We start from the raw sequence: 19,337 nt of genomic DNA, 5'->3' as shown, positions 1-19,337 counted from the left end.
GAGAGATCCTTTCCTACTGGCAGTCAGCTCTTAAATTTGTCTAGGAGAGGTGCAGCCAGGCTCCACCCCTTCCTGCAGCACAGGTGAATTGCCTTCACCTGTGCTCCCGTGGCTGACTCATTGCTCGCCTCAGGTGATCAATCAGAGGTTCAGGCCGTGATTCAGCAGTTCCCATACACATTGATAACTCAAAAGTAAGATTTTATTGAAGGCAATACGCTTCCTTAGTATGTACAGTCTGCTATATATGCTATGTAAAAATATAAACAGACCAGTTTAATTTTCTTATACGTTGTTTAAAGGTAGATCCTATTTTTGCCTTTGTAGCGAATATTTCAGTTTGAGTAGTTTATTTTATTTTTGGCATCTGAGGCTGTGTTTTAGAATCCTAGGCCTATAATTTTTTTGCAGTTCTCTTCCTCTCCCACCCAGGCCTGGCTATATATAACCAAGGAATTACTCTGCTGCTTTTTTTTCCTCTCACATCCTGAGTTTGTTTCCCAGCTGCCTTGAAAGCCTATACTTTTTTTTTGGGGGGAGAGGGTGGAGGATGGGAATGAAGCAGACATTGCTATTTTTTTTCAAATTGCAGTATCAAAAAAGATTATTCATGTCTAATGATTTCTGTTTTCATGGGAATTACGAGACATGTCAGTTGTCTAATCATAAAACAGAGCAACTTTTTAAAAATATGGATGTTTACATGCATCTCTTGACTGTATGTAATCGATAAAGGATGAAAATGCATATAAAGATTTAAAAAGAAAAAGGGTAAAAATTAACAATCTTCTTTTCCTCTTCTGTTTTCAGAGAATTAACTAGGCTTCAAAATGAAAGTGAGGAAGAAGAGTCCTGGAAAGTATTAATTTGAACAGGAATTATTGATGGTAAGTAGATACTTCTTTATTTCTTTTATATTGCTATTACCAAGACAATGGCTAATGTGATGAAACTAGATGAGGAACTGTGCTTCTTAAGCAACAACTGAAAATTGCCCTTCTAATGGCAAATCAATGTCAGCTGGAGAAGGCAAACTTTGCAGCACAGATGTCAGGTCCTTTGCTAGATGTTTTGTGGATTCAGTTTGAAGAATGCCTTTTTCTTTAATGTCAGATTGTTGACAAAACTGGGTCATTCGAACACCTGTTTCACCTTCCTTTTCTTTCCCTATCCCCTCTAGAAAGTGAAATTATTTTATAGATACATTGTGTATCCTCTGTCATGTGTACAAAGTCCTTTGTCTCTATTCTTGGGTCCTTTCATCTGTATCTGAATTGCAGATACTGCATTTCTCAAAGATAAGCAGTACTTCTGTAGAAGTTATACACACATCTGATTCTCCCAGGTTCTCTGTCAGACCTGTGAGCAACTACATCATTGGAGCTGGAAATAACTGTGTGCTTTGGGATATTCTAAATCCAGGGCTATGTTTCCTCAAATAGTGACATATTAAAAACGTAATATTACACATTCATATGCTTTTGAAGGTCTATTCAGGAGCTGTAACATGCATTTAAATAAATGAATAATAATAAATATGTCTTAAAATCTTTTTAAATACTGACTATAGAGTGAAATGAACTTCACTGAAATGTGAATTCAGGTGTGAACTTAGAACCCAAGCCTGTTGTGACATTATTTTTGTTTGATGCAGCTACAGGAAAGGCTCTTATGATCAGTAACATTAATAATTATGATAAGGATAAGAAGATCACAACAGCTTCTTGAACTTTCAAAAATGAGTTTCACAACCATCTCAGAGCAAGTTTGTTGCAGATGAGATGCTTTTACTGTTCACACAATTTCAGTAATGATTGTGAATTTATCTGAAGACAGCTAAAGTACTCTGAATTATTGTGATCTATTTATATGGAATTAACTCTTGAAGGTTGCTTAAGAATTTGATGGATGATTTAAAAAACAAAAAAAAACCTAAACAACAACAAAAGAGTTTTGAGGATCTCGTGGCCAAAACAGAACAAAAATATGGAGATAGGTTTCCTCAAATTGGGTTAGCCATTGTTAACAGCCTGCAGTTGGAAGACGTTGGCTGTATTTCCTGAACACTGCTCTCTCTTCACTTTGTTCTATTTCTGACTCTGCTGAAACCATTTGTGAATTGATTTATGTCAGAAACCTAGCAAAAAGGTGAGTTAGTGGGTTGGATTAGCTCAGATAAGAGTTCAGAAAGTGTTAAAATGATGCAAAGGAAGAAATGAGAATGTGCAGGTGGTGGTAATGAGTGTGAGAGCATAACCTGACCGTTTATGCAGCAGAAAGTCAGTAGATCTGTCCAGCAACTTGTGGAAGGGCTATTCAAAGTTGTTAGGCCAGAAATAGCCCATGTTACTTTTGAGTAGAACAGAATACAGCTTTTGTAACAGTGTAGGACTAAAACTAGGTAATCTGCCAAATTTTTCCTGGTCTTTGCAGTGAGTAGGGGGTGACCTTCCAGTATTGAATGAAACAATGATTCACAGAGAATAACTTTTGAAAATCTTTTAGCAGACAACAACAACATCTGTAGTCTCTCTCCTTCCCTATATGTAAACACATGAAAATATGTATCAACTGATATAGATCGTGCAAACCATTTATTATCAGAATTTGCTGAATCCTTGAAGGTACTGCCCTATAAATTCATAATACAGCAATTGCTCTATGTCTTTTTACATATTTTTTTATGTACCCATTTGGCTTGTTTGTGTAGTTGATGTTACAAAGCACTGTAAAGTTAAAAGGGTGATCTATATTTGTTTTCAGTTTGAGCCTGGATGTATGTGTATATACTTGTTTATATTTAGTTTCTGTAGGACAGTTTGCACTGTGCTCACGCTTCCTTGGTTTGTCAGTGGTGGTGGCAGTTGTTCCTCTGTTAGAGAATCAGTCCTTCTATCCTAACTAAAGGAACACTGAGGTTTAGAACAGTATGAAACTCCTTTTTGCTCTTTCTGCTAAATTTTTGTCAGAGGGCAATTAAGAGAAATTATACAGGCCTGAAAACTGCTCTATGTAGGGCATCAGTTTAGCTGATGGTTTTGGATTTATTTTTCAACTACTGGGGCAGATTAGACTGGAGGAAAGTTTTTGAGCTTCATGTCAAGTACCTACCAGGTAGTGCTGGTAGGTTGAGGAAAACTAAGCAATAGAGGAAAACTGATGCCTATTCCTTACTACTCGTTTCTTTAGTCTGGGATTGTGTTCAGTTCCTGCATCTGGGTCAACTACATAAGGATTGCATTCAAAACTATTCTTTGTTGTCAAAATCTGGGGAAAAAATAGTTTTTAATCTGTCTACCTGTTTGTTTTTTTTTCTCTTGACTCTTCTCAGATCTATGAATGTTTTTGGTGGTCTTTTCCTTTATTTTCAAGTCAAGTTTCGTACTTAGTCTAATCCATTCCATCTATGAATTGCAATTTTGCAATTTATTAAAATAGATGAATGGTGAATTTTTCATATTCTGAAAGACATTTTGATCCTTTATTGGAAATGCTGGAAGCTGTTTTTTTGGCTTTTGAAGATAAATACTCCCTGAAAAAGGCTTGTATGTGTTGAGTTTTCAGTTTATTGAATGGGCACCTGAAATCTTGAATAGATATTTTTTATTTCTATGTATCAAGATGTATCAACATGTGATCCCCAGTGGAAAAGAAAAATATCTTTCCAAAGGAGTATGTTGCTTATTTAGCTCTTACAAAGATCAAAGCTGAACCATCCTTGTGTGTTTCTAAAGTTTCAGTCTAGTATCTTTCTTGCGTGCAGAAGCAGCATATAATCTTTCTGTGTATTACAGTGAGTTTTGGATTTTTATTTTTTGGATGAAACATTTTCCTCTAATGGTCTAAGTAACTTTAGATCATGAATTGATCTGAATTTAAATTTAAATATTCCAAATCTTAAACATTGAATGGGAATATAAGAAGTTATTCTGATGGATATTATCTGGCTACAAATTAGTATTTTTATAGTGCCTGAAAAATCAAATTTCAAGTATCATTGATAATCTATACCATTTATAATGTTTGAAGTTAATCTTTTACACCAAACTAAGACTGAAATATTGAGGAATTATTTTATATTAAGATCAGAGGAAATAGGCAAGAATAAACCAAGAGGTGAACAAATATGAACTTACTACTTGAAATAAACATATGTATGAAATAATAACTTATTCTTATTTTGGAATTGAGAAGTATTTAATTAACCCAAATAACTGAATAACTTGTTATAGGTTATACTTGTAATATGTCAGTAGCTGGGAGATGCAGCTTGAGAATGTTAATATAGTGAAAGCTAACGTGTCCATTTCTTTAATCAGAAACGTGTTTTATAATTCTTATAGTTTGACCAGTTGAATGATTTTAACCTGTTGTAACCAAATGTCATTGTCTGTCATGCATCCAAATATGTATGCAGCATATGTAATACCCAAATGAAGATCATAAAGACAAAAACCTGCGTCAGTGTGATAATTCAATTTTTCTGATAACACATTCAGATCTACTTGGAGGTCAATTCTTTGTTCTGTAAACCTGTTCCCTTTGATCTGGTCTTTTTGACTCTGTTCCGGTAGCTGTCAGCTACAGGTAAAAATAGGAGAAGATAAAAAAAAAAACAGAACTTTTGTCAAATGTCAGGGTTACTTTTACATAGAAACATTTAGTAGTTTCTTTTTTTTTATAGTATGATGTAATCATATTACACGTATGACAGTATTCTATTGTGTTTACATTTTGGTTATTAAATGGTAGCTAAGAAACACTTCAGAAATTGACAGAACCTGTCAATTGTTTTTGCACTTCAGTTGTGGCTTTTTTTTTGGGGGGGGGTCTTGTTCTGTTTTTAAAGAAATGTTGAAATAAACCCTAGTCTAAAATGGCTGAGAAAAATGAAATGCCTTGCCAATTATAGAGTGATGCATTTGAAATTCTCCCAATGATGCTCATATTAACGTTTTGATCAGGTTGATCTTTCCTAAAGATATTTGTTGTAATTGATATTAACTGTGTTAAAATTGGTTAATTAATAAAAACAGTGTTACTCAACAGGGAAATTTCATACCCTCAAGAGGGTTCCTTTAAGGCTGAATAATGGGGACTTTTTAGTCATTGTCTTTGCTAGCTCTTAGAAATAATATATGGCTTAAAATAAATGTATAAAATTCTATGTTTAATTACGTAACAGTATTGTAAAACTAGGAATAGATCACTAACTGTTAAATTGCTCGGTTAGTTGGGCTTATTTGAAGAACTTGCATTTGGATAGAGACAAATGTGTGGTCCCAAATCTAGTAACATATTAGTTTAAATAACACTTAAAGGTTAGAGATGGTATTTGGTATTAGATGCTTGAAAAACTGATTTTGATTAGGAAAAAGGAGAAAATAGTTTGAAAGAGGAATTTTCTGAGCTTCTCTTGTAGTTTTAAAGGCTCATCAGTATAAAGGCTCATCAGCAAGCACAGATGGGAGGCATGATGCATTAGTGACAGTGCAGCAGGACTGTGTAGCATGCTGTCCACTTGAGAATGAAAAAAAGGGAAGATTGTCATTGACTTTGAAAATGGAACTGAGATCTCACTTTACTGCTGAGGGAATGAACGTGTTACAGAAGCTGCAGTCTTACCATTATGCTTCTCAGTATCACGTTTCCTTTTGCTAACCTTAGCAACTGTCTTACTCTTAGCCAAATTCAGCTTATTACTGGTAACATTTTACATCAACTTCTATGTAAAACATAATGTGTAACAGGGATGTTAAATACAGTGAAATCTGTCCGTATCTTGAGGCATTACAAGCTTCTTTTCAATCAAATGCATATTAAAGGATCATGTTGCATCATCTTTTACAGTAGTTTTATCACTCCTTTTTTCTCTTTAGAAGTATTTTCCCTGCCAGACTAAGTGTAGAAATACTTATGACCAAATATTTGCCTTGTAATTCTGCCATTGAATATATGCTTTTCCAAGAAAAATGCTAATTGGTTTTTAGAAAATCCTGTTCTTAACGGTGCTTTTTGCACCCTCCTCCCCAACAATGTTAATTAATATTAATAATTTTCTTTTTTTTTTTTTTTTAACCATAGAATGTACTCCTTTTACTTCTATATTTAAGATTGGCTTAGGAAGGCAGAGCTGTATATATATCTATTCACTCTTGATCCATCTCATTTTAGAACTTCCATTGCCTTAAAATGTCTGTTTTTTTTCCTGCATATTACAATTGCAGTGCTACACTAGAAGTCATGCATTTAATATCTCTTTATATGCAATGATTTCTATTTAGTTCATATTTCCAATTTCCAATTGATTATCTGGTGACTGGTAGCAGTCTGGGGTTGTTCCAGAAAACAATCATTCCATTTTTCCACATTACCAAATGATTTTGACTGCTGTCAGTGATGTTATATGGCAGTCATATTTGGCACGAATGTAAGCTTCCTGTATTAGAAGGATGTGAGGAGATTGCTCATTGTCCTATGACTGTAACAGTGAATGATCTTATAACTCAGAGCTTTTTTTTTTTTTTTTCCCCTCACAAACCCAAAAGCACCACTCAGCACTGTGCAGCTGGTCTATGAATGCTTGCAGCAGTTGGTGATTTTTATGCACCATCTGTATCATGCATCCTTTCTCCTTGATTATCTAGTCTTCATTTCAGCTTGATTTGGTAGTTGCTGAAGTCAAGCAAATACGGAAAAATTATGTATGCTTTTGTTATACGTACATAATACTCATCTGAGAAGGATGATGTTTCTTTGGAAGGGAAGCAGAGGGAAAACTAGTGTAAGGAACCACAGATATTTTCAGAAGGGTGCCCTAGAAAGCAGTTAATGGAGTTATGGGAACTCGGAGTTTTCATAATTTCTTACTGCTGTGATTAGTATCCCATAGAACATTGCAAAGCCATCTAGTAATTGTATCTTAAGCAATGGTAAAGATGCCTCTGGAATGTCACCTGTATGGTCATCTTTCTGTTGACAGAAGATCTAATGAACAGGAGCTGGAATGCAGGCAAGGACAAGTGTATGTGTGCTGTAATCCACCACTGATAACAGTAGGTTTGTTCTTCTAATATAGCAGTGCTATTGGAGTATGTTCTTAAGTTATTTTACTCAAAATATTTTATGGTGTTTGTACTTTTCTAAAATATTTTCTAAGCTAAACTCTATTCTAAACTATTTGTATTTTCAGTTAACGTCTAGATCTTAGATACTTGCACTAATTTTGTCCCACTCTGTTATTTTCCAATCTACCACTCTTTATTTTCTTATGCTCTTTTAGCTAGTTACCTGTTCTTCCTAAGGGATTCCAGAAAAGTTACTTATGCGTACTTGGAACCTCTGTTTTTCAATTAGTAATTGTAGCTATTACCTTGTGGATAGTTCTTAAATTATTTTACTGTATGACATAGCTTGTATGTGAACCTGAATTATTAAGCTTTGTTGGAGGGAGGAAGACAATTAGCGCTGAGGCATCTAAAATTACTTGCACAAATTGTGAATTGAAATCATTCCATGTCAGCACTTTGCAGTACATTTGAAACCATACATTTCTGAAAACGGCTTGTGTTCTGATACATACATTTTGAGTCAAAAGTGATAGCATGCACATGCATTCCAAACATACTACAGAATCACAGAACTGTTAAAACATTACCAACGTTATTCAGCTGGTAACTTATGGCTTTTAGTTTTTGCTGTTCAGTGCAGTAGCAGCAATCCAGGGTATGTCAGTAGGATGTGCTCAGTATAAAATAATCTCTTGAGTTTGGGGGCATTTTACAACAAGACTAAAGTTTGTTGTTATTTTGGTGGTTTTCTAGAGCAGAGAGCATAGCAGAGAATGTTGCTAAGTACGAAGAAAAGTTAAGCTCTGTTCACAGAATTGTTTGGATGTAATTCATGCACTCTAGTGGCTTCAGGAAGTATCTTGATAACGTAAGTGCTCCAACGCCCTCACTCTGCTTGTTTCTTCCACATACGTGCCTTTTGAAGCAATGATCTTTCAGGCTTGAATTCTGTAAATCCCTCCAAGTTTTCCTCTCCTGTGTTGTGTTTTGTTGTTGTTGTTTTCCCTCTTGTCTTATATTGAATGATTGCTCATTGCATGCATTTCATTCTTTCCTTTGCACTTACTGTTTCATAATTTAGTAACTGGTTGTATACAAATCATCTGGAGATGGAGTAGATGATAGAGAGCATGAGATATTTTCCCTGATGCATGCCAAATACGATTCTGTATGGTTTCTTGACTACTGCAGATCTTGTCTAGCACTGTATGTACTGAGACTCAAAACAGGCTATAAAGAAGCATCAGAAGAATTAACTGACTGATAATTTGAACAGAATGTTCTTGTAAGTTAGTGCAGGTATGCTTTGTTCAAATCTGTAGACTGTCACCAAGTCACTGCCAGCTACTTTCATTAGTGTTTTGTATTTCAGCTGCTTTTTAGTGACCTTTAAAGTGAGTATATGCCCACAAGCATACAGTGGTTTTCACATTTAGAATCTATACCTTTTAGCATTCAGAGTACAAGCAAATGCTTTATTCTTTTTTCTTTTTGTATACACCTACGTTTTTTTCTGAAATGCAATTTGTTACTCTGCTTAATGCTTTTGATTTATTTTCATCTAATTCTTAGGCAGCTGTGATGAGTAATGAACTGTCCTACTCTTCTAAAAGATTGTTGTATTTATGAATTGATTATCTTTCTTCAGCTGCTCACTATGACTACTGAAGACTCCTGAAGGCATGAAGTATTGTGCTGTTTCTCCCTCACCCCCTTTTTCCTCTGAACTACTTCATTCAGTTAGATTCTTCAGTGTTTTTTCTGGGTGTTTTTTTTTTCCCTGTCATTTTATTATACAAAATTCAGAAACAGACTGGAAATAAGTTTTTCCTAAGTGAGCAAGTTATTTTGTAACAAGCTAAGAACCAGATGATTACTAAACTACATCTTAAAAAAAAAAAAAAAAAAAAAAAGTGTCAATTATGAGGTTGTTTTGATAGAACTGATGGCAGCTCGAAGGGTTTAGGGGAAACTAGTGTTTATTATTAGAAAAAAAGGATTTTTTTGGTTCCACTTTGTTTTATTATTGGTAATAATCTCCTGAACATTTTAAAAGCATCTGGAATTACCAGCATGATAAATATGTAAGAACCTTTCACTGGTAATGTGAGTGCTGTTTTCATAGAAGGTAGCTCTATCTCAATTGGTCATAATCTATTAGGACCAGATACTGTTTATATTTATTTAATAGAATTTTGTTGCATAAAATTAAGTATATTGATATCTGTACCAGGAAAAAAAAATAGAAGATGACAAATTTAAATGAATCCTATTTTAAAAGAATTCCAAAGGTTGTGTTGGAGGCAAAAGATCTTTAAGTTTCATTTTTGTACCAGGCAAATCTGGAGAGACTTTGAGAAAGAGTTGTTTGGTGTATGTGGAAGTGTGGTATATTGGTTTGTCTAGTGATCTGACCAATGAACTATACTTTGTTTTCTGTTGTTTGCAAGGCTTTTCAACACTCACTGCTGGGAGTATGAAGATGTCCTGTAATAAGAGAAACTGACATTTTGTGAACTTGTAACTCAGTGAGGGAACAGGAAAAACTGGAATGTATGGTTGTTTTTCTTAATAAAGTGTAGTGCGAGCATGAATCTTATATCATTCAAGGAACTGTGCTGGATCACATGTAATTCATTGTAAGAATAAATTATCAGGAAAGCAGAGACTCGGAGTTTTTCTAAATAGACTGTATTGAGAACTTCTGCATTATACACAGAAGTAATCTTGACCTAGTGTCAAAATTTGTGTGCTCATCTCTTACGCAGAGTGGGAGTGAAGAAAGTTAGTGATGAGCATGTGTTGGGATCTGAGAGCAGGTCTTCTTTCGGGTAGATAATGCATTTAAAACAACAAATAAGGAAGCAATCTGAATTTAACAAAAGAAACCTACAAATGTAGCATTTCATGAAGAAATGTTGACGTGCTATACTGAATAACACATAACCATCATTTTACTTTCTGTTGTTGTTGTCATTTTATGTTTTTAAACACTGTGTATCAAACAGAAACAAACAAAAAAAACCCAACCAAACTATTTTACACATTATAGACATAAACTTTCATTGGGTACAAAAGAAATTGTTCTTCTTTCCCTTGTGCCCCGAGCCTTTCTGTATTTCACTGAAACTGTTCTTATGCACTTAAATGACCATCAAATTTTTCAGTTCAATTCAGTTTGTGTTGGTTTAAGTTTAGCAAAATGTCAAAGAACTGTTTTGAGTTCATTTCTGGTTCAAGAGAAAGCGAGATTTTAAGTGAAACAGTGGCCTTAAATGTTCCCGATCTTAGGGAACATTCCTTAGGGAAAAGAACTGAAACATTTTGTGTAGCAGTTGTTGCTGTTTATGGCATAAGTAATTTAGTTTTGTGTATTGTAATATGAATATTCAAATATTTTTAAAGTATTTTCTGTGCTCCGACAATGCATTTTTATTTTTATGTGTAACTGAGTTTCTTTTTTTTTTTTTAATAATTAAATTGAAACAGACTCTTTGGCATTTGTAGATCTGGTGGTAAGCACACAGTTATTCTTCCTAGCATCAGAAATGTCTTGCAGTTTGAGAAGTATTAATGGAGCCACAAAAAGCAGATCAGTATGCTGCTTTCTTTATTTTTTGTTAAATGTGCACTGGATCTGAACTTTTGGTCACCCGGTGCTAATTTAGACCTACGTCTCTCCCATCATTGCTCTGAAAATAAAGGCAGGCTGATATACTTAAAATGCGTACTCAATTGCGTATATGTTTTTAAAAGTTTAATTTCTAACGTATGAGTGAAATAAATGATTAAACAAAGCTCTCCAATTCAGGGTATTTTGGTTAATGAGAACTGGATCAGAAGTATTCCTTTTCTCTGGAGCCACCTGTGTGAATCACAGTGAGATAAACTCAGCTTAGATAATTTGCGTTTTGTTGTTGCAAGGAGTTTTTCTTTGAAAAATCTTCAAGTCTGTTCGTAAGTATTAGACAACTTATAAATAAGGCAGCATAGAAGCATTAAGTACTAATTTATTTATTTATTTATTTTTGGTAATATGAATAACTTTAAAGAAGAAAACTTTAAAATGTTGGGTATGTAAAATTACTAGTTACAACTTGCAGTATATATGGTCACAACTTCCTTTCCCTAAAGGAAAATTAATACTCTCCTTAATATTTAGTACTTGAAAATAAGTTTCTGAAAGTCATGACCTAAAAAAATTATTCTGCTACAGCAGTAGAACATCATAATATTGTGTGAATGTTCTCAAGTATGGCTGGTTATGTTTTTTTGTTTCCTTTTCCTTCAGTGTCCTTAATGTCAATTTGAAATTATTTAATAAATAAGTAAAATTCACCTGACTGTCATATTCAAATGGGCTCTTTTTGGCTCTGCTTATTTAAAAAAGCTTACATCAGTTTTGACTTTCTCATACACGGATGCTAATGTCACCTGATGCAGAAGTCATATTTAGTGATCTGTTATTGTGCTCTCTGCAGCCTTGTTGAAAAACATATGGTGATGCTCTCTTCCCATGCTATGGAATCTAAAGTGATAAGATAACATGAAATTCATGGCTGTTATATGTAAGTTATTTGAATTCCATTACCATAGGTGTAGGGAATGATTTAAGTTCCTTCATAGTAACTGCTTATATGTGTACTTTGTTTAGCTTTCCTGCGATGGCCCTGTATTTAAGCTGTTGCAGTGTAAACATCATTTTGCCCTACAGAATCCTCAAGTGTTTTAGTTCCATTATGCTTATAAAAATGGCTCGTAAAATCCTGTCTTTTGACTCAGGCAAGCTACCAGAGGGTTTCACTAGCGTTAAGCATCTGTTTATCTATTACATTTCATAGTCAAAATCTGCCTTCCTGTATTCTTTAGGATTTTTTTTCATTAAAAATTTACTTTCTATGTGAGAATGATATCAGTATCATCTAAGATCAGGTTTATGAGACCCCTTCTGTCTTATTTTCTTTCTTCTTATTGTCCCTTGGCCCATGAACCTGGGGCTGGTTGATGGAGATTTTTAATTGTCTTCTCAGTGTACTTTTCTATGTAAAATCTTTGATTTTTAGCAAAACCAACTTAAAAAACCAGAGTTCATTTCTGAGGACTCCAAGGTAGATAGTTGTGTAAATAATGTTGGGGATATTTGGGGAATATCCTCTCCTCCACTTTCTTCTGCTGCCATTTAGGTTTTAATTCCAAGTTTCTGTTCTGTTGACTTTTAAACGGGGGGGGGTTGTAAAAATCTGTATGGAACATGGCTTGTCTTTCACATCAATGTTAAAATGTACCACCCACTGCCTCACTGTGCTCACATCTGTTGTTTGGTCTCCATAAATGTTCAGCAACTGTCAGTGAGTGTCCATGGGTGCCGTTTTTTCAGTGTGGAGGATTTCAATTACACAACTTTGCTTCATGTGCAAGTCTACGTCAGACATCATTTTGTCAGGTGGCCTCTCTGCTGCCATCTGTTACGTGGCAACAACATGTAACAAAATATTGGTGGGAAGGTTCAGCCTCTACTGCCGTATCTCTAGCATCCGTCTCCTACACTGTGGGCCAACATGATAAAATAGAATCATAGAATCACCAAGGTTGGAAAAGACCTGAAAGATCATCCAATCCAACCGTTAATAGGAGGCATTACTTTTAGAGCAGTCATTGTAGATCAGTCTGTACTTGGACATATTTTGCTGGACCAAGTCTCTGAGACTGGCATGCAATTTTCATCTGTGACTGGCCTGTGTGTGGCAGGAACCTGCAGTAGAAGTGTTTCCAGAGCGGGGGCTGTGGCTGGAGGCGGCTCAGAGCCATGGAGGGCCTTTTGGAGTGGAACAACACACCTCTGTTCTAATGCGGCTGCTACAGGGAGGCTGAGCTATTCAGTAATAAAGGAAGCTGTGTCCTAACAAAAGCCACGCAGAAAGTGGGGACAAAAGGATAATATCTGATATAAAAGAATAGAGAGTTATTGAAGGAAATGCCACTTGTAAGGTCAAGGAATTATGGCATGCTAATAATCAACAGCTAAACATAGGAAGAACTGACCATGAAATAGTTACATATATATTACAAAGCGGGCAGGGCGTTTACCAGGGAGGAAAACAACACTTCTCTCTCGAGTAGTGAATAGGTGCAAGGATTATATGAGTTGTTGTTGTTGTTTTTTTTTTCTGAAGGCTTGGCCTTTTTTAAAAGCATATGTAGACCTCACATTACTAATTTGAAATATTTGAATGCCGTTTCATTGGAGTTAATTATGAGAAAAGAGACAAATTTAAGTCCTTATTTACAATAAGGCCTTCATGTAGTTTTAATAACTACAGACTTCATATGACAATGGCCGTATTCTTAGACTGCTTACTTCTTGAAGTAAAAGAGCCTTTGTTTAATACAGTTTTTTTTTTTCTGAAGTAGTTGTATATGTATATATACACCTATATATAAATAAAATGATCTTCCATATTAAAGAAAATCGCTCTCTGAGGTTGATAGTTTCTAACCACCATGCTATGATGGCCAATTTATGACTTACTGATAGTTGCATTAAAAACAAAAATAGAAAATCTGATTAACAATTGTACAATCAATAGGTGTACAATCAATAAGTATACAAAGGTTAGGCTAAGTAGGATTATCGTGCTGGAAAGATAACAAATGAAAAATGCTCTTGTAGGCTCACAATAAACTCCACGAGGAGTGATCTCCACAAAGAGATCTTTCCTCAGTGGCAGTCAACACTTATATAGGATCTAGGAGGATCTGAAGTCACTGTAGCCTGAAGTCACTGTAAAGGTGTAAGCCAATAAGCCAGCAACTGAATAAACAATTTCTGGCTTAAATGCAGTCATGACTTGCAGCCATAAATAGAAAAACCAAGCAGGAAAAAAAAAAAACAACCAACCCACAAGAAGTGTAGACCTGTGTTCTCGCGGCTGACTTGTTGCTTGCCTCAGGTGATCAATCAGAGGTTCAGGCTGTGATCAATAGTTCCCATACAACAGTGTAATCTTAATCCTTGATGTTTTTAAACAAAATTAAACAAAGAGCTAATACTTTCAAAAAATGCTTTAAACGCAGTACATTTTAAAGCCATATGTCATTCTCCTTTGGTATGTGTTATATAAATTCTGAAAGGAAAAGTTGTTGCCAGCTTTGTCTGAGATTTTGACTTGCAGCTTTCACAGTCTGGTTTATTCATGGCCTTGCTACTGTAGGAAGTAATTTTGAGTGTTTCAATTTATTCATCTTTGAGTTAAAAAAAAAAAACAACATCACAGGTCAGTGCTCTTTACTGTAGTGATAGCCAAGATCAGATACAGTAAGCAGTCAAATTTTGGTGGCCTGGAGTTCTATGAAAGCTGTAAAGCAGTTTAAATGAGGCAACATAAACCTGCTAATTCAAATAGCTTGCCATACTTGAATTAGTTCATTGCTTATAAGTCAGGTGTCTCTGCTGTATTTTGTGGAGTGTAAAGTTAAAACCATAGAATGTGCTGGGTTTAAAAGGACCACAATGATCATCTAGTTTCAACCCCTCTGCTATGTGCAGGGTTTCCAACCACCAGACCAGGCTGCCCAGAGCCACATCCAGCCTGGCCTTGAATGCCTCCAGGGATGGGGCATCCACAACCTCCTTGGGCAACCTGTTCCAGTGCATCACCACTCTCTGGGTGAAGAACTTCCTCCTAATATCTAACCTAAACCTCCCTGTCTCAGTTTAAAGCCATTCTTTCTCCCTTGTCCTATCACTATCCACCTTTGTAAACAGCCGTTCCCCCCTCTTGTTTATACGCTCCCTTCAAGTACTTGAAGACCATCATGAGGTCTTTCCAGAGCTTTCTCTTCTCCAAGCTAAACAATCCCAGTTCCCTCAACCTTTCTTGATAGGAGAGGTGCTCCAGCCCTCTGATCATCTTAGTGGCCCTCTTCTGGATCTGCTCCAAGAGCTCCACATCATTCCTGTACTGGGGGCCCCAGGCCTGGACACAGTACTCCAGATGGGGCCTCACAAGAGCCGAGTAGAGGGTACAATCACTTCTCTTTCCCTGCTGGCCACCCCTTTTTTAATGCAGCCCAGCTCAGTGTCCTGAAATATCTATGAAAATAGAGTAGCATTTAAAAGAAAATTGGAAAGTCGAGGGGAATTTTTACCCATTAAGATGTGTATATTGTGGCACAGTCTATTAAAATTAAGGTACCTACTTCTTTATCATATGTCAGTTAGTATTTCAGAGATCTTTTAGAGTGTTTTTTTTTTTTTTTTTTTGTAGTAAATGCATTGTAGAATAGTTCATTTTAAATTATGAGATGGTGATTCCAAGTGAATTTTTTTACTTCAATAATGATCACTTCAGACATTTTCTCTCTAATGTGGCACACTTGAAATCATATTCTGGCATATCTTTTGCTCAGTTATCAAATCACCCGTTCTCCAACTCTCCTACGTGTAGCAAGGAATGCTTTTAGCTCAGTTCTGTGACTTTTCCAGCTTCTGAATATGGTACAGCTTTGCCTATACCAGGAATTTGCAAAACCATCTGGTTGCACATAGAACTCATGTTTTCTTATGGCTGTCAAGTGTCGTGAATTTTTGCATAACAATTACAAACACAGCTTACTCACCTGTCTGCTCTTTTGTTTTGATTTTTAAACATCCAGTTAAGTTGTAAACAGACTGGTGCTAAGTTTCTTGTTTATTTTAGATATTGCACGTTGCTTTGATGCCAGTCAGAGAAGAAAGATCTTACCTCTGATCTAGTTTCTGATATTTGCAGCTGTTACGGAGTGATGTGCAGAAGTTGGTGGAAGAGAAGATTTGGTGAGGAGCTTCAGCACCAGCAAGAATGAAAGTATCAAATACTAGCTAGAGGTTGCCTGTTCCTGCCCCTACCACTCTGTTCCTCACCCAAGGTATTGCGATTATGGTGCCAGTTGGCAGCACTGTCTCCCAGCAGCATCTGTATCTTTCACCATTTTCTCCAGTTGCAGCCTCTGGCAAATGCCCATTCCTAATAGTCAATTCTTCAGTGCTCCTGAGCCTGAAGACCTCCATAAGTATCTTCAAGAAACAGTTTTCACCTGGCTTTGTATCCCAGAATACACAACTGCTACTGTAACCTGTTTTTTTCCATTTCTACCAAGCTTATTACCCCTTCATTTTTCTACATGCATCTTTGTCATCACCGAACTATGGCTAAAAATTTTATGCAGTTTTGTTTCCAGCATTTCTTGTAATGGCAGTAAGAGGTTAATGTTTCTATATGATTGTATATATTATATGTACTATGTAATTCACATAAAATTTCATGTGCTGCTAACCAAGGACTTGTAGATACTTTTCAGTCTGTTGACTTGTTTAAAGTAGTGCTGATTGCATATGTAGTAGTTTGCTTTACATGCTGTTTCTTCAACTTTTATTATGGTAACTGCAGAAGAGGCAGCTTGTACTTCATTCCCAGCAAAGCACTGAAACAAAAAGTGAAGAATTTGCATGAATGATTCTGATAAACCTGGATTCTATTGCAAAACTATGGAGGAAAGTAACTTCTTGGAGGAGGGGGGAAGCATCCCATTATTAAAAACAAACAAACAAATATGAACATGGAACTATTTGTAGTATGAAAGATGTTATCTGCTGTATTCTGAGTACCTTTGGAAAATCAGTTCTTTACTTACAGCTCCTAATTACTGTTCAGCTTGATATAAAGAAAAATGTAAGATAAAATTTGGAGAGCATTAGGTTATTTTTAAATTTGTGGCATTTGGAGAAAAAAAAAAAAAAGTTAGGTCCTGGTGGCCAACAGGTTGTCTGGGAGATTATCAAGTTTAGTAAGCATTGTTGAATACATTTTAACTGAGACATGCTAGAGAGCCTTGGGATCTATTCTTCTGAGAATTGATAGCTAACGTGTAGCTTGCATGCAGCTTAATCACAGCTTTTGTTTTGGAATCACATCATGACTGATCATGCTGACACAGGGACTGCTGGTTAATGTAAATCCTCAGCTGTTGGAGAAAGCTAATCAGCAGCGTGTTACATGCAGTTTTGTTCTGATTTCTTTCTCTCTTCAAGATCTGTGATGTGGTATGTGGCTATCGATCATGCTAAGATTTTGGTGTGTGGATATTATGTAGGCTAGGAAGATTGGCTTTCTTTGCTTTAGTGGTATTCTACTCAGAAGTGTTTCATGAAACTATGGGCATTAAGTTCAATGTTTTATTCAGAACATAGTAAGTTTTAAGTTTTGTGAAGAAAGGCATGCGCTTTTTTTTTTTGTTACCAAGTCCTACCTGAATTGTTCAGGCCAAAACTCAGTTATTTTTAAATTCTGGTAGACTTGTTTATTTCTAGTAAACATCTTTGATGCTTCAATTTAAATTTGAATAAGTGGCAGAGAATCCATCAGTTCATTAAATCATCTGTTTCAATAGCTTGTTCCTTTAGCGCTTCACATTTATAGGTGTAGGTTTTCCTTTCCCTTTCTCATAAGATTAGTTTGTCTAAACTCCTAGGCCTTAGATTATGATATGGCTTTCTTTGCAAATGTAATAAACAATTTATCATCAGGAATCCTTTATTTTTTCATATAAAGTTATTGTATCTTGCTAATGTTTGTATCATTTCCACAGATTTACGCTCACTTTTTGAAATTAGGTTTTTGCAAGAGCTATCAGTAGATTATTAACTTATTACTCTGGAGAAAGATTATGCTTGATGTTTGAATTTTTAATAATTTGTTCTTGGCTGTGGCTATATTAGACTAGACTTGTATGGTGTTAATAGAGTAAGCAAACAAGAATAAATAAACCTTTATTTTTATGTAGTTGTACTGTTCATTTATAAGATAATTGTATCTTAGAAAGGCATTTGGTTAGTTAATAGAAGGGAAAGGTAGTTTTTTTTACCTTGCTATATTTCTGGTTAATGTATTATTTTAGTAGTTAAAAAGGGATTGTAAAACCGAATACTGCTTTATTCATTGCATATTAAAATGAGTCTCTCTATATAATTTTCTTAGAGGAGCCTATCATTCTGGCAATTCACTCTCTTCTCTCTCCGAAAGAAAAATCCCAGTTAATTTTTATCTAGGCATTGGAGAGAGAACCTTGAAGGCATTTGGAAACTAAGCTGCATTTCTCTTTCTAAGATACGATCCTCTTTTTTGCTTAAAATTGTATCAGTAACTGCCTACATGAAATGCTTAGTTTGTTGATGTCTTGTCTACCTTTGATTAACTTCGGTTAATTCTAAATTCCTCTTGAACTGTTTCAGGTTCAATGTTCTATGTATACTTTCTGCTTAAAAATCCCGCGTTGCTGGTATTTCCTCCTGCCAGGGAGTTTTCTGTGCTGAAATTAGAAATTATAGTATATGAAGGCTTCATTACTGAATAAATCTGCACTTGCAATGAAATTCAAATGGGTAGTGAATTCCATTAAAAAAATGTTTAATTAGAGAATAATCTGCTGATTGTATAATAATCTGCTCATCTCAGACAAAATTATAAGGGAGTATACAAAGGGAAAATCACATAGATTGCTTGGAGGAATCCATAGAGATATACAATTAGGCTTTTATGGAAGCAGTAGTAAAGCTGAAGGTATGGATGTAAGAATAAATAAGACTTGTGATTATGTTTGCTTATTTCCTATAATGCATATAAATAGAAATTAAGAAAGAAAAAAAGGAGTAACTTTACACAATAATGAAGTGTACATACAGAATACTACAAAATGTATGTCTGCATTCTAGAAAAAGCATTAGAAAAGGAAGTGGCTGAAAGTGTGATTTGACTCATGCTACAAGGAAGAATATTAGACTGGAGAAGAACAAATATGTGTGCAATTCCTTATGGACTGCATCTGTTACCTATTTTAGGTAAAGATGATGTTGTGATATGACTGTCCCAAATATAATGGATTCTAGTGGAAGTTGGGTTACAAAGTAGATAATGGTTGTGATGATCAGAATAATGTGCAAGTATTATTTTGCTTGTGATACCAGAATGGTAGACTGGACTTAAGTATAATGACACCATGTGGAAAGGATTAATAATAAGAACTTCTGTTTATAGGATGGGAGCTCATCAATTTGAAGAGGTATACATGCAGGAAGATTTGGAGCTTTCATGATTGAGGACTGCTAAAATAAAGTGGCCATGAAAAAGACAAATCGAGTCCTGGGATGCATCAGACAGAGGAAATCCAAGAGAGAAATGCAAGTATTTGTTTCATGCAAGATACTGGCAGTATTTTATGTGTTGTGTATAC

At 35.3% G+C, this 19,337-nt stretch overlaps 1 protein-coding gene across 2 annotated transcripts in view; it reads left to right on the top strand.

Annotated features, from left to right (window-relative positions):
* FUT8 (fucosyltransferase 8) overlaps positions 1-19,337 on the top strand; it is an 82,093-nt gene that overhangs the window by 16,709 nt on the left and 46,047 nt on the right. For both annotated transcript variants that reach the window (XM_085224632.1, XM_085224633.1), the window contains exons 2-3: positions 811-887; positions 19,142-19,284. The gene's annotated coding sequence lies outside the window, so the exon portion shown is untranslated. The remainder of the gene's footprint in view (positions 1-810; positions 888-19,141; positions 19,285-19,337) is intronic.

This window comes from Meleagris gallopavo, chromosome 5 (genome assembly GCF_905368555.1).
Source record: "Meleagris gallopavo chromosome 5, MGAL_WU_HG_1.1, whole genome shotgun sequence".
Classification (NCBI taxonomy): domain Eukaryota; kingdom Metazoa; phylum Chordata; class Aves; order Galliformes; family Phasianidae; genus Meleagris; species Meleagris gallopavo.
This window is presented reverse-complemented; position numbering and strand designations above follow the sequence as displayed.